We start from the raw sequence: 15,150 nt of genomic DNA, 5'->3' as shown, positions 1-15,150 counted from the left end.
CACTGGCTCCTGTCTCTTCTTTGTCAAGTTAGGCAACTTAACACTGTGTTAAATTTCATTTTTGTTCAACATTTTTAAATTGAAATAACCGCACATTAATTCAAGTTATCACCCATTAAGACGGTTTAAAAAATTACTTAGAATTTAAATACAGTATTACTTTTATCACTCAGAAATCCTGAAACATTCTGTGTGAGTGTCTCTCCTAAAACATACAGTGTAAAATTTAGAATCCTACACGTGTAAGTGAACAAATACAGTGCATGTTCACTGCATTGTGCTCTGAGAACACATCAGCACAGAACCAGACTCTTCTCAGGACAAAAGGGATGAACAGACGAATGAATTTCCAGTGAATGAGATCAGACATGCTGCCATTTCTAGTTTGCATTCTCACAGTAAATAACATAACAAAGCACTGTGACAGTCAGAATATGTATATGCACTAAAATAGAGGCTCACGGGCTGGCATCAACACAAACGCCTTAGACACATGCATGTATCTGACGTGCACACACTGAGGAAAAAGTTTTCCAAGAAACCTTCGAACGCTGAGAGTTTCATGATGAGTCTGTTTAATATGTGGTTTATTGTGTCTGTTTCAAATAAGTTTTACTGTCAGTCCTGAACAAACATAAACTAAAGTGATCAACACAATTAAGGCTGCTGGTTTGTCAACTGTTTCTGACGGGGTCGTGTCTCAAAGTGGGATAATGAAGTGATTCTGACCTGAGGCAGATGAAATGCAGTGACTCAGTGTAAAAATAGAAAGGGGAGTATTTCATTTCCTTTTTTCCTTCTCTTTTATTCAATTTTAATGTTTTCTATTTTTCACTTTTATGCTGCAAATGTCACCAACGAAATCCAAAACAGACGTGATGCTACAGCTTATCTGTTTTACAGCTACACGGCTGGATCTGTGCAGACCAGCATGTTTTTTTTCATGCTTGAAATTTGTTTGTTTGTAAAACTTATTATTATTATTATTCAATTATGAATGAACTGTACTTCCAAACATTTAATTATCAATAATTTATAGTTTTCAAATGATTGCGGTGCCCATTGTAAACCCGCCCGTTGTTTGCCAGGTTGTTTGGTCTGTGGTGACGCTGGTTGCAGCTCTTTCTAAACCTCACCTGCAGTAATTGAGCCAGGAAAATAAAGACAAGTCCCAGGACTCTGCAAAAGCCTGAAACCACCACTGCTGCACAAAGAGCTTTTCACCTGTTTATTCAAAGTTTATGGAAGCTCACTGCTGCTACAGAAAAATTCAACACTGCACTTTCTCGCTCCTTTAACAATACACGTACTGAGTGTGAAGCCGATAAGATGAACGGTTCTTTAGAGTTGCGAGCCACGAACCAACAATTTCTGCAATAAGTGGATGAGTAATTAATTAAGTGACAGTGTGAAAACAACGTGGTGATGTGAGAGCCGACAGAGAATTATCACCTGAATCTGAATCTTTGGCTTCACTCTCTAGCGAGCCAAGCTAAAGAGGCAGAAACCAAATGGCACCAAGTGGCACAAAAATATCAGCAATATTGGCAATGAAATAAAAATGGAATGAGCTAGAATGGCTCAGTGAAGCGCATAAATCTGCCAAGGCCCAACAGTCCCCTCAAATTCAATCAAGCTGCACCAAATTGTACTCAGTCATAGATATCAGTCCCTGAAATATGCCTGATATTTTTCATCGAGGTCTATAAATTATTCCGAGGGATAACAGTGAAAGTCAAAGAGTACAAAAAAATATATAAATAATCCTGAATCTGCCCATTTGTCCTGATCCGTTTAGTAATTTAGTGGGTTCTGTTTCGATCCAAAGTTTGTCGAAATCCTTTTCTGCGTAATCCTGCTGACAAACAAACCAACCAACGGACAGCGGTGAAAACGTAACCTTGTTGGTGGAGGTTATTAAGGCAACACATTGATGAAGCATTGCAGGACACAGAGTCACGTGCTCAGATGTCAGCTACTGGTTTATCGGTGATCGTCAGCCACCCACCAATCACAGCCCATTCTCTCACCAAAGCGGCCCCTTTAAATACGACCTCATCCTCACAGATCCCTGCTCAGCTACACTGCCACCCACGCTTGCTGCCGGCTACTTGCCTCCACCACCCCGGCCTCAACCTTTTAGCACTGAGTCCAAACATGGTCTGTAAACGATATTCATCTTAAACAAACCTACATTGCCTGCTACTCCCAACAGGGGGTTCTGCACATGTTCCCTGTTTTATCTCAGCACGCTCCTGGCTAATCCAGGGAACATCCAAAGAATGGAGCCTTCAGCACCAATCATAACCGTATCCCCATTTGCAACAAACGGGCAAATCATGATAAAGTGTTCCCGACTGAATTCACTGTTTATGGGCAGAAAGCACTTGCATGTTCCTTTGACAACTGTTGCAGCCACTTCACCTGCAACTGAATCATCACAATTATTAACAGTTTGTCAAACTTAAAACGTCTGGCTGACATTTCAAACGTTTTAAGTGGATAGTTCCCCCAAAAATGTTAAGAAAATCACTCATTATCTACCACTATGCTGATGGAGGGGTGGGTGAAGTGTGAAGAGTCCGTAAAGCACTTTTGGAGTCTCAGGGGTAAACAGAGTTGCAGCCAAGTAGTAGAAGTAAATGGTGACTTCAAACGTAGCCTCCACACTGGTCCTGTGGTGTCATCCAAGTTTCTGTAAGCCCCGGCACGTATGGAGGAAGAATTGGTCACCATCTACTTCAATTGTATTGGATTTGGCTGCCACACTGTTTACCCCTGAAACTCCCAACGTGTTTTGTGGACTAAAACACTTTTTGGGTGAGCTATCCCTTTAATTCAGTGACGGCGATAATAACAAGAGTGGAACCCGGAATGTAGCGAATAAATCTGCGGTCAAAGCAGCGTGAGGATGGGGATGAGCTGACCCTTACTTGTTGTATCTTAACACAGCGGGTCAATGAACCGACAGGAGACTGCAGCTCCTCCTCATTGATTGACCTGTCAGAGCATGTCGATGCCGTGCAGACAGAATAAGCCCCGCTGTTGCACACCGCTCACACAAGCACAGATGAATGCACAAATCTCTCTCCTCAAACTACAAGAAAACTGAGGCTAAACTGAAACCTGCTCCCGCCCTCCCGCCAGCCACACTGTGGGGTTGACAGTACAAGTCAAAATGCATTAATTCAACTAACAGTCACATGGTTATCAGAACTGCCCCATGCTGGATTTTGACCAAGTTGATTTATACATGTAGGTGGTTTACAGCTGAGCTAATTTTACCAGCTTTAAGAGCTATGTTATACATCTCAACGACTGAAAAATACCCTAAAATTCCATGTGTCCTTGAAAATCTATTCCTGTACATTTCAACTAATTAGCAATACATCCAGAATGATTTAATGAGGAAATGTGATTTTATGTATTTGGTTAGTTATCCATCCATCCAATGTCTATACCACTAAGGGCCCGGTCACACACGCAAATATTTCAGAGGCGAGTGTGAAACCTTTAATGGGTCGCAGGGGGGCTGGAGCCATCCCAGGTGACACGGGGCGAGAGGCAGTGTACACCCAGGACAGGGCCCGTCACAGGGCGCAGATACAGACACAAACATTTATACTCACATTAGCTTCGATTTAGAGTCTCCAATTAAGCCACAGTAATATGCAAATATGAGGAAAACATGCAAACTCCACACAGAAAGGTCTGAAAATCGTGATATGAACCAATAACCTTGCTGTGAGGCGACAGTTTGAACCACTGCACCACCATGACGATTTGTCAAGTTGTTACTAAAAATGTCAGTGAAAATGTTCACTGACAGGGATAGTTCTGTGTTTTCTCCCTTTGTGCACTTAACCAGAGCCTCTCATGATGTTATTGTCATTGACATCAGCGGTAACTGCATTTTGTAAAAACGTATTACACATCTGCCAAATAAATGAGTCAGCATTAACTCATTAAAAACACATATTAATCTTTGAATTTTACAGATGTTCAAAATTCAAAATTATTTTTGAAAAACATGCAGCAAAAAGTTTTCTGAACTTATTGACGTTCAGACCAAAAGCTCGAAAAATAAATCCCCTCAAACTTCTCAACCTCATCCATTTCACATTCCTTGATATTTATTTTCTTTCTGTCTATAAAGTGATTTTATCCCAGTGAACGACACAATCACTACTGTTATTTGAAATGTTCAGATTGGTCAGAAACTATAAATGCTTTGATTGAAAGCCAAACATTCCATTATCAAAATAGTACGATAAAAATGAAGTCTGGGTTATTTCAGTGTCCCACTGTAATCACCATGATTTATGAAACACAACACGTTCCGCTAACGACATCATTAATTAAACTACTTAATGCCTTAATCTCTCTGTCAACATACTTATCATCATAAAACACATGAGTGCTACTTATATAAACTACATATATTCAAGCTGTGGCTCCGAACCTCGTTACTTGTGACCAAATAATGCCTACAAGTGAAATCTGTCACATCCAAGTAGATTCAATTAACTAATCTCAAGTAAATGAACAGTCAGAATTAGTTTAGGTTGCATAAATGAATTTAGTATAAATATTTGTATATTTATATGTATTATTATTATTATTATTTTTATTAATAGCCATCTAACAATCCTTAATTACAGGGTGCTATAATATCTGCAGTAGAGTCAGATTCCCATTATGGGATCAATAAAGGATTATCTTATCTTATCTGCAGCATTCAAAAATTCAGCCGTCATTCAAAATCTTACTAAAACTACTACAGTATTATCATCAGAGTATCAAAAGTAATCGTACACTCTTTGCAGATAAAAAACTATATGAGTGTGAGTATTTATATGCACATATTTCTTGATTGTTATCATTCATACAATAATGTTAAAGCAGTGTTTTACTGTTGCAACTCAAATTAAGTTTAATCGCTTCATAGCCAGTTGGTTTGTTCCAGAATTCATATTTTTATGAAGCTGCTCATATTTCAACGAATATATTTAACTAGAGAATATATTTAACTCGGAGGTTCTCGGTTCAGTCAGGATCTTTCTGTGTGTTTGTGTATTCTATTCGTGTCTGTGTGGGTTTTCTGGTTCTCCATCTTCCCCCCTCAGTCTAAAGACAAGCTCATGGGGTTATTTGGAGACTCTTACCTGGCCGTAGGTGTGAATGGTTGTTTGTCTCCATGTTGACCCTGTGCTACACCGGCAGCCTGTCCAGGGTGTATGCACTGTCAGCTGGGATTGGCTCCAGTTGACCCCTGTGACCCTCTACAGGTAAGCAGTATGGATAATGAACGGATGAATATTCATCCCACCACTTGATATGTGTGTTTTAAATACTGCATATTTATTACTTAGCTGTAATATCTCCAGGGCGACAAAGACTTGATGAGGTAAAACATTTTCAGCATGTTTAATTAAGATGCTTCTGTTCATAGTTACAATAGTTGATTGTTAATTCATGCCTTTATCATGGAAAGGTATTCATCTGCTGATCCAGAGTAAAAGACAATGGACAAATAATCATTTCAATTTCTTTACTCTACAAGCGCAAGATACAACACTGGAAGGTTCGTCCTGAATCAGCAAAACTCATAGTCCAAATACGACCTTCTAGAATCGGCTGTACAGGGATAGAACTGAATGAATAAGTTCTATTGATGTGTCAATTCTTTATTTTTTTCTAGTTTTAAAAAACATTTTCAAATCTTTGCAGAAGGTGGTTGTGGAGGTGAAGGGGCGGAGAGAGCACCTTCACCTGCATCACAGAGGATCAGTCAGCACAGGTGAGAGCTGTTAGCTGATTGATCCTCAGACTTGAAAAGGGGGCAGCAGAGCTGCCTCGAGGACACACACTGGGGAAGAGAGACTGGGTGAAGCAAGAGGTCCAGCAGATAGTGCTGGACCGTTTAAGTTCCATGTTTTGTATGTTCTGTTGGCTGCAATAAAAAGATGTTGCCGAAAACGCAATGGTTGAACTGGTTTGTCTCTGGCTGTCGTGGTGGGAACCCCGTGGCGTGGTCTACTGCCACAGTGGTGTTTCAAAAACTTGCAGAAGTTCTAAAAACGATCACAGATCTGCATCTATTGTGTATATTGTGGCATCCAACGTTATATAGCCAGATGTGTGTATATATAAGTTATATGTTCCCTCAGGGAGCTCTGTAGACACAATCCGACCAGTCATCCATCTACCCATACCATTCCCTCATATTCTCCATCAGTGACTTTCATTTCCTCTATTATAGCCCGAGGACGTGAGGGACAGAGGAGGATGCAGGAAAGAGGGAATGGCCCAAGTCTGACTGGATAGCTATCTAATGGCTGCTTTAGTGGACTGTCGGGCCGCCTCTGGACTCAGGCATGGCGCCCAGAGAGTGTAATGGAGATTGTAAGGGCGGTCTGCATTCGGAGTCATCTCCAAGTAACGCATTTCCTGCGAATGGTTCAAAATGTGCAACCCAGTGTCATAAACAAATAGCTACGCTGCATTGGCTTTAGTGTCTTACATCAATTGTGATTTATCTGCAGCCATAGTGAACGATTGTATGTAGATTGCCTGATGCCCCCAAGGTTAACTCCTCATTTAATCCTTTCACAGAGAGTAACTGCACCGTAGGGGAGGAGCGGGCTCTCGGGAGAAATGAGAGTGGGTTCAAACAGTCAAGAGAACCACGAAGCCATGCGGGGAAACAATCCTGAAACTCTGCTCCGGCTCTTCCACGGGTCACCACATCAACTAAAGATATTTGACTCATGCGGAGTGTTCCTGAAGAAGCCGCCAGCCTGGATGGGCAGGGGCAGGTAGGACGAGCGATATGATATGATGGGAGTCGTTTCCAAGAGTCGTAAAGGCGACTTAAAGCTGGAATTGGAAGTGGTAATGTTTCCTCACCGGGTCAGTGAGGCTGCACCCCAGAGAGAACGGCTGACCACGTTATAGCTGGCGAGGGACGGGGATAAAGGAGTGAAGCTCTGGGCCCATAGTACTGTCTGAAATCAGATTCCATTCTTACATCTAAATCATATTTTACGCTCCACAGATATTCACAGAGAAGCGATCCATCACTCAGACACAGACGCCGTCAACTTGATCCCACCATCACTGTCACTGCTTACCTACACAGACCTTCAAGATATCGCCCTGATGGAGCGACTGTCTCAGCTGCTGCGCCGAGATCCTCTCTGCCGTGCACGTGCGAGAACAGAACCCTGAATCACTTGCATCGACACGTTCAACTATATTAATAATGAACAAACAATCCACAAGCAGACAATTTATTTCCCATTAAAGCGACATGTTTGATTTATGAGATCTTAGTGCAACAATAAACGCTTTGCCTTCACCACTAAAATCTGAAATATTAATCTGAAGATACAGTGCAGGGATTTGGAAAAGTACAATAGACAGACTGAGAAGACCCCAGACGCTTAGGAAAAAAAACATTTTTATTGTTTTGCAGGGTGTGAAATGTCTTATATTGAAATCCCCTCTGTAGTCTCTCCAAATCTTCCATTTCCTTCCATTTCCACGCAAGATGAAGCCTCAAGAGTTTATCGTCTCCCTTGTGGGAGACTTAACAAGTTGTGTCTCTTTCTTCCTTTGGCTTGTTTAATGTTACAACTGAGCTCTTTTAACTACATTTCCTGATGCTGTGTGATCACTGCAGCCTCTAAAAGTTTGGGATTTTTGTCCAGAGAGACATGTCTTCCAGCTCAGATCAGACGCACGATCCCCCGCCCGCCGTGTTTATGACTGCTCCGGCAGTAAAAGGTCAGCTGTTGATTGGTGCACGGTCTGACCACATAATCAAGGAGGTGGACGATTTCAAACAGCTCCAAGGAAGACCATTGGAATAATCTGCACATCGGTCAAAAGGATGAAGCTGCTGCTGTGCATTTTTTTTCCGTACTTCTTTGTTTATTGCAAAATGTCCCAAGCTAAGGGGACACAGGAATGATGCAAACTGCAAAGCTATAATGCTGATTTTTAAATTAAAAATAAATTACTGCTGTGCTGTTGCTCTGCTCCTGGGAGAAACTGATTTGGGAAATTAAATTTTCAATCTCTTTAAAAGCACAGAAAACATGAGCAGATTCAGGTGTGTTGAGTTTGGTGCATGAGAATTTGGCTCCAGGGTCTTTTGGGCAATTAGTAAAATACAATTGAAGTTGCTGCAATGATGCAGATTTAATGCAGAATGAATAGATGATGGACGTCAACTCCACATTCACAAAGTCGTTTTTTGTTTGAAAACAAAAAAGAAAAAGTGAAATGAATATCCTCGTTTGGGGGAAAGAATCTGCGTTTTCAATCTCTTATTTCATTTTTCATAGAAAATATTTGTACTCATTTGATAACTGACAGCCTTGTGCTATCAGTGAGTGTGTGTGTGTGTGTGTGTGTGTGTGTGTGTGTGTGTGTGTGTGTGTGTGTGTGTCTGTGTGTGTGTGTGTGTGTGTGTGTGTGTGTGTGTGTGTGTGTCTGTGTGTGTGTGTGTGTATATTAATGCTATTCATCATCATGATCTTTTTTTGACAAAAGGTCCAGTTGTCAAGGCTAGTTTCAGGAAAGGTGTTCAGAACTCATTAGTAACCCAGGAATATTTTTGGCACATTCCAAAATACAAAAAATAATTTCAAACAAATATCCAAAGCCTGTAAATAAAGATGGAGACCACATGTCCACTATATACTATACAATACTACGATACCCAGTAATATAAACTATACCTAAAATGACAGAAATCATCTTAGAGAAAAATTCAACATGTTTATGATATTGTCACTTTTTTACTGAAAGTCATAAATCGCACATCGACCACACATGAAGCTACATGAACATGAACGTGTATTTTGGCCTCTCGAAGACTCTCGAATATTCTCTCCTATTCCTTTTCTAAATGCTTCGCTGTGTCCGCAGCAGCTCGCTAACGGTCTGTCCTCTGTACAGTGGGTTTATAGAAACTTTTTCATTTAACCACTTCCTGCGTCTGCTACGACACCGATGAAAGAGTTTGGTTGAGATTGAACCAAAATGTTAACGTAGCGTCGTTAAAGCTAAATCCTCTGAGCGATAACGACACTCTCACATGACACGTTGTCTTTGATCCGCTGATAACATTAAAGGATTCATTTCTGCAGCTTTGAGTTTTCTTTTAACGAGATGGTCGCACCATATGAGGTGACTTTGCTATTTTATCAGAACTTCAAGTAAACTATCGCCTCAGCAGGAGGCCTGATAGAGTTGTTTCCTTTTATTTAATTCTTTCAGATAACGAATAGAGATTTGCACTCAGAGTACTTATGTTTAAGATCCCTCAGCAGTTCAATGAACCTGAACACTCACGACTGTAAGTATTTGGTTTTACAGCCACTTAACTTCAACACAAAACTTATAAATGGTCATTACTGCCCAAGTCTTCCCCAGCTCACTCAGAGGCTGATGTCACAGCGAGCGTCCTCGAGATCGAGCCGCTGATGAGTCCTCGCCGAGCGTCTGAGAGGTCAGACCGCGAGGGTCATGTACTTCTGCTTCATGATTACACTCTGTATTCCTAAATTTAGAAGTGAACCAGCAGTAGGTGCTCACTTACAGCAACATCACTTAAGAGAAAGTGGTTTCGCAAAGTGGAGGCAGCCAACTGGACGAGCTACACCAGCAGAGCGAGGCGATAATTGATGGACACTTGGCGTGCTCTGTGAGCCTGGCGATTTGTAGAATCCATAAAATGAGACGTTGGGGTAATTATCTTTGTCATGATATACTGGAAGCAGGAATCAGAGAGCTAATCGGACTGGCTGTCAGCTGTAGCACGCAGATGCTATCGGACCTCTTGTCCGCGGTGATAAAAATGAATGCGGGTCATTTTAACAGGTAACAGCTGTTCACGGCTAATTTGTTCAATTATGCGCCAAGGATGCAGGTTGTTTCTCAGTCCTGAGGGAGCGGACCCCTCTTTCCTCCTCCTTTGCTTACAGAATGAGCTGAGTAATGGAAATCCATATCTAACACATGGAGCATGTTGGAGACATGATGGCGTTTCTTCTATTTCACATCAGTCAAAATCATTTTCATGATAAAAGTCACACTATTATTTGCTGGAGTTCAGACACGACACAAACGTATTTTTTACAACTAGGGATTTTACACATGCACAGAAGCCTGTGCAGATGTGATTGGTCAAACATGTATATAAGCAGAGAATGACGAATACCCGATTAACAGGAAAACATTTCACTCATCTGATGTCGATCAATATCTTTAATATCTCCTCACTGTGTTAACACACTGCATAATCATCATATCGATATTTATTGAATCTTTTTACATTGATTTTGATGAAGGTTGTTCTGTGATAAATGCTGTCTCATGTGAGGGATTCCTGAAACACGGTGCCTTTAAATAACCAGGCTTCACATGAGAAAGCAGCTTGAAATGTCCAACGTTCGTGAAACCACTGGAGAGAAATGCATTATGGGAGGATGGTGATCTCTCAGAGTTGTATTGCTATCGCTAGTGATGAGAGCTGGTTTGGCCTCATATTGATTTAATGCCATGAAGTTTCCTCTGCAGCACCGTTTCACTCTGACCTTTCAGAGGGAAAATCGGATTCGGTAACCTGGCTCCTGCACGGCTGCCACAGTCAGTGCAGCAGTTACAAGTCAATGAAACCAGTCAGTCAGTCATCAGGGAAGAAAACATCTGAACCCAACCTGAGGTAACATTTCGTTTATAATTAAATTATAAGGTCAATCATTTTTAATTTATTCTAGTTTTACTGTTTGAAGATGCAGATTATTTAAAACACTTGTTGATACACCAGTAGTTACAGCTAATGTTAGCCTCTCTGTCTGCATACACACACACACACACACACACACACACACACACACACTGCCAGTTGAAAAGCAGCAAACAGCGTCTGAACTTGAAAAACTTGAATGTTTCTCATTTTAAACCAAACCTGACAGCTACAGAAAGTCAAGACTTGTTTCTTAAATTATCATCCTGGAAAACAAACCAGCGTTTCAGATTCAGTGATAAATAATAAATCTCCACATGTGTCTGCTCGTTTTAAATGTTTCCACGTTCAAATTCAGTTTCAGTTGACAGGTTTTTCTTTTTGTATTGATGTGCCTTAAGATTTTACTGCTGTAAGACGCAGTTGTTGGTCTGTCTTTATCATAAATTCTGCCAAATGTAATATTCTGTCAAGGGCAAAACTCATTTATTAGCTTGTATAGACCATAAATAAACAATACATTTACATTTCTTATCAAAGCATCTTTTTATGTATTGCCAATGTCGACAACATCCTGTCAACAGTGTCTTTATTTTACCAATCCTCAACTTTTGTCACAGAATTTCTTTGAATATGGGTTCAGTTCAAACAATTTGGGGAAGAAAAAGCTAGTTGTTGTCACATTATATTTGTCATAATGAAAAAAACTATTTACAGTATTTCAAAATGATAAAGAGGATCATTTTAAATTAGGAGCACTGCTGGATGCCAGTACAACAAATTCGAACATTGTAGTAATATATCTCAGGAATACTGTGATCTTCTCACCTCAGGCTTTCATTTTGAGTCTCGGAATTTCCATTTTGGTTCTCTGTGTCGACAGCAGCTTTAAACTTGATGTTTTATTTACAGGCCATAAAAGCCCTTTGTCTCTTACAGTTGCAGCTTCGTCCTCATCTTCTCCACCGTTCCCCCCTCAGTGATGGGAGCAGATGTCAGAACACAGAGCGGCTCACGGTTGCAAGGCCAAAACCTCCAGCGAGCCTCCGGATTTCATCTGACAGAGAAATGTCAGAAACAAAAACAAGCTCGGGCATCGCGCCTGCAGGACGTTTGAACTTGAGCTGAGTTTCTGCTTAACAGGTGAGCATGGTTGTTTTTTTCTATCTGTTTATCTCTGCTGGCTCATCCATCTGTTCTGATCGCTGTGATGCAGTTGACGACAAGCAGCAGCAAATCACACTTATTACAGGACTTTGATTCTGTGAACTATTTTATTTTGTATCGTGTAAACACACATTTGAGAGCACATGGAGGGGGAAGTGATGAAATGTGAATATTGTCTTTTATAATTCATGATGGTGATGATGTGATGTGATTCTAATATCCACGACAATAACTGGTGTTTGTATTTATTTTGCAGGATCAACACAAGTCATTTGACAGGAGAGATTTTTTTCAGCTCCCAAGATGTGGACCCACTGTTCAGTTTGTCTGTTTGTCCTTCACTTTATTCCAGACTGAAACATCTCAATTATTATTGTGAGGACTGCTCTGAAATTCTATGAAGGTCATGATCCCAGAGGATGTTCATCCACTGTCCAGATTCAGGCAGATATTAGTGATTTATAGGAAAATGCTGCAACGTGTGCTGAAAGGATCCCTTCCTGTGGAAAATGCATGTTCCTGATGAAGCCAAGTAGAAGATGAGTTTTGAGAGCGATTTATCTTTTTAACATTGATATTTTAACACAACCTACAATATACAGTGAAATGTGGTTGAATAAATCAGGTCAAAAGGACTTAGTGGCAGTTGGGCCACGTGTAATTCATCTGGTTGTGTGGGCACCTCATTCATGGAGGCTTGACTCCTGCAGCAGCCGTGGGTACGATTCTGACCTTTGCTGCATGTCATCCCTCATTCTCTCTCCCGGATTTACTGCTTACAGTTCGGTCAATAAAGGTAAAATGTCCTAGTCTTTTACTCTTGAATAAAAAAGAAACAAAAAAGACTTTCTGCCACAAATCGAGAAGCATTATGAAATATGGAAGAGAACAAAACTTCAGATAACCGGGGAGTAACAGTTTTGAACTTTAGACGAAAGGACAAAGATTACATGTCATGTATTTTTGCAAATACTGTACTCAAACCATGAGTATAAACAAAAACGTGTTTCTCACTGTGTAATCGAATGGGGAGAGCAGTTCCTTTTATTAACACTAATTTGGTGCAAAGGGGAAAAAATACATTTGGGAATCTGCATATACTTCTGAGATTTATTCATATGTCTTGGACTTCACTGTCTGATCCGGAATATGAATATGCATGTGAGAGGAGAACATGATGAGGTGATGTAGTAATGTCACAGATACTGTTTCATGTTTAATGAGGAGCTAAGTAGTTTTTTTATAGATGTATGTTTTAATTTAACAGTAAAAGCTCTGTTGGCTGTAATATCAAGTGTTGCCTACTCCAAACTGTTTATACTGTAAAAGCAAGGCCGTCAACACACCTTCACACAGTTTTGTTTTTCTCTGTATTAAGTTTTGCAAAAACACGTATTGTTCTTTTTGTCTTGGACTGCATTGTATAGTTATATTTATATATATTTATAGTATAGTATATAGTGAAATCACGCTGTAAATCATTGGTTATATAACCCAAATATAAACGTTACCCAGCATCTGTTTGAAATTATTGATAAAAACTAAATATTGAATTTTAGTTTAAGTTGGAGGATTTATGTGTCAAGAGTTCCACTTTTTTCTGTAGGCATATATATTTTACACAAACTATGTAAGAAAGTTTTCATGTGTGCGATCTGCGCCATTGATTATCTTTCAGTCCAGATAAATAACTCTTGGCCATGAACTATAATTTATATTTCAAACTTTTAACTCGTAAATATGTCTTAAACTTATTTATAATCCCCTCAACAGGTGTCCACTATATTTAAACCACAAACCAGGGCGCGATAGAAACTGGTTCTCCGTGTTTTTAACCATTAGAGTGTAAATGTATAAAATACATCAAAATATGTGAAATGTATTCACTCATCTTCATGGCTGTCACTCAAAGACATTATCCCAGCCAGCAGCCGCTCATTATGCAAAATCAAACAAGACAGTGGAATTGAGTTTGGTGTCCCAGAGTAACATAAGCAAATATAGCCTGACAACTCATATTGCAGAAGACTTAGAAGTCTGCCTGTGCCTGGATATCTAGACAAGCAAGACAACGGTTTGGGCGACAACAGGCGTGAGATACCTTGTCTGCAGAGGGAGCAGAACAAACAACTTTCTAAGCCTCAAATCCACCAAATATGAGGGAAAAGACAGAAGTGCATTGGTGTGATCCTTAACGGAGATGTCCATCTGTGTGTGTGAGTCTTCTCAGATTCTCAGATCCTTCATGAAGCAGACGTCAGGAAGTCAGTTCTTGCACAGAATCATTTTGCAGCTGCTTTCCTTAGAAACAAAAGTTACTCTTTGCTTCAAAAGAAATTACTTCTATTGTTAAAACTTTTTCTCCGGGCTCTTACATATGGCAACATGTGATCTATATGGACCCAGGTCATACAAGCTTTGGCAGCAGATGCCTCATACTGAACCCTCGGGCTCCACAACTGTCAGACATGAGTGTATTTGCCAGGTGGTGCGACAGTGCCCTCCTGTGGAGCCATCCTCACTCCCACATCCGGCACGACTCACTTTAGATCTGTGTTCTTCACTCACTGACCACAAACCAGTGATGAGACAGTGATGAATGAGATTTTGACATCAAATCAAAAGACGACAATCAGAAAACCAAAACTTTGCCAAACAGTCCTCTTCAATTTGATCGTGCTCATAGACATTAATTCCCTATGTATGCCTGATTTTTTTTTGTCATCAAGATTCATAAATTATTCACCACATGGGTAAAAATATCAATAAATGCACGATAACTCAAAATATTTAAGATATAGATACAAAGTTCTGCCCCTTTGTCTGGATCCAAAATGTAATGGGGTCCATATCCCATTCATCCAAATCTGTTCATTCAGTCTTTGTGTGATCCTGCATAAAAAAAAACATTAGATGGGTGAAGAGTGAACCTGAGATAAAGAAGCATTAATGTAAAACTGTTTCCAAGGAGCTAAACACCTCTTCACACTGAGATCAATTACAAAATATCCCATATCCATAAAAAACCCCAGAGTGAATAATGACGGCGGGATTTTGTAACTATTACACCATGAGCAGCTTCCTCAGCTCAAACCCACCACTCATACAAATGTGACTTTTACTGCCTCTTTTTGTGAACATGATAAGACAAAGGTCCCAGTGATTTAGGCCTGTTTTGTCACCAAGGTATAAATTCAAGAGGCATAAAATACATTTACAGTGAT

General features: G+C 40.2%; 1 long non-coding RNA gene across 1 annotated transcript; it reads left to right on the top strand.

The window, feature by feature from the left end:
* Positions 1–8,972: 8,972 nt before the first annotated feature.
* Positions 8,973–12,561, top strand: LOC138410545 (uncharacterized). Its single transcript, XR_011243253.1, has 3 exons — positions 8,973–10,735; positions 11,699–11,902; positions 12,183–12,561. It is a non-coding gene; the product is annotated as an uncharacterized lncRNA (long non-coding RNA).
* Positions 12,562–15,150: the final 2,589 nt, after the last annotated feature.

Source organism: Paralichthys olivaceus, chromosome 6, assembly GCF_024713975.1.
Source record: "Paralichthys olivaceus isolate ysfri-2021 chromosome 6, ASM2471397v2, whole genome shotgun sequence".
Lineage (NCBI taxonomy): Eukaryota > Metazoa > Chordata > Actinopteri > Pleuronectiformes > Paralichthyidae > Paralichthys > Paralichthys olivaceus.
This window is presented reverse-complemented; position numbering and strand designations above follow the sequence as displayed.